Source organism: Octodon degus, unplaced genomic scaffold, assembly GCF_000260255.1.
Source record: "Octodon degus isolate 3935 unplaced genomic scaffold, OctDeg1.0 scaffold00037, whole genome shotgun sequence".
NCBI lineage: Eukaryota > Metazoa > Chordata > Mammalia > Rodentia > Octodontidae > Octodon > Octodon degus.
This window is the reverse complement of record NW_004524613.1, coordinates 7,356,029-7,357,431: the sequence shown is the minus strand read 5'-3', so window position 1 is coordinate 7,357,431 and position 1,403 is coordinate 7,356,029. Positions and strand designations below refer to the sequence as shown.

Genomic DNA, 1,403 nt, shown 5'->3' with positions numbered 1-1,403 from the left:
ATTAGAAGGTGGAAGGTTGTTGCTTCACTGCAGAGAAGGTAGGAGATGGAAAGTTGTGTTTTGTTTTGTTTTTTGAGACAGGGTCTTGCTACATACTTCACAGTGTCTTTGAACTCACTATGCATCCTGGGCTGGCCTTGAATTCTAGCCATCCTCTTGCCTCAGCCTCCCAAGTGCTAGAATCACAGGTGTGCGTCACCATGCTGACTGAGGATGGACAGCTCGGAGATAAACTTCTCAGCAGCAAAAGATTTTTCTTGCCTTTGTGTTTGGAAATACAAAATTCAACCTGGCTCATTAGTATCTTCTTAAATGATACTATTCTTCTAGTCTGCTTTTACTTGTAGCTCTGTTACCAGTTTGAGAATCAATAAAATCAACCAAGAATTCTCCATCCGGTTATCTATTAACTGGCCCTGAAAGAAATGGGAAGAAAGACCCAGGCATGGTGGCACATGCCTATAATCTTAGTACTCAGGAGACTGAGGCAGAATGGGTCTCTGTGAGTTCAAGGCCAGCCTGAACTACAAAGTGAGACCCTGCCTCAAAAAAAAAAAGAAAGAAAAAAGAAAAAGAAAAAAAAAATGGGCAGAAGGGATGGATACATGGAAATGGGAACCGTGTAAACTTGGGCACTTGGCCCTCCCCTTTTGGTGTGGGTGCCACAGCAGTGACATGAAGTAGACACAGGACAAGCAGGAGAGTGCTGGGAACCAAATTCCTCGCTTCCAGTATTTAGCCATCCTGAACACCCACAGGCAAAGAGTTATTTTCAAATAATGCATATTGTGTTAAATACGGTAGAATCTATAGCACTAGCATAAAAAACAGTATCTCAGAGGCAAAAAGTATGTATCTCATAAGCATACCAGTTATATGCATACTAGTTTATAAGCACAGATTATCTCTAATCCTTGAAACATTATTACAAAGTAGTTTTTAGTATCTTTGTTTTCTAGGTGAAAAAATTAACAGTTAAGTCTTCATAAAATCTTCTTGAGTGGTCAGGGATTGAAAAACACCTTTCTTCCTGGGCCCTTTGTCTGTCTTTCACATCTGGGCCTGCCTAGAGCCGAGATGCTGTAAGAAGTTGGGATTCCCTTAAAGCCGAGGTTCCTGGCAGGGCAAACTAGGCTCACTGTGGAGGGGCCAGGCTTGCCGTACTGTTAATGGATTTATGACTCCTACTTGCAAGCTTGGTGTTAACTTTTTGGTCCTTTATGTATACAACATAATCAGCCTAGTGCTGTTAGGGAGTTTGCTATAGATGATAGCTCCTTTACTTAAAAAATGGAAAGTTGTATTTTTTTTAGGGGCTGGGGAGATGGCTCAGTGTAATAAGTGCTTCCCTGGCAAGCGCAAGGGCCTGAGTTCAATCCCCGGTTCCAAAAAAAAAAAAAAAA

General features: G+C 41.6%; 1 protein-coding gene across 2 annotated transcripts in view; it reads left to right on the top strand.

Annotated features, from left to right (window-relative positions):
• Ndrg3 (NDRG family member 3) overlaps positions 1-1,403 on the top strand; it is an 82,830-nt gene that overhangs the window by 34,965 nt on the left and 46,462 nt on the right. The gene's annotated exons all lie outside the window — the stretch shown is intronic.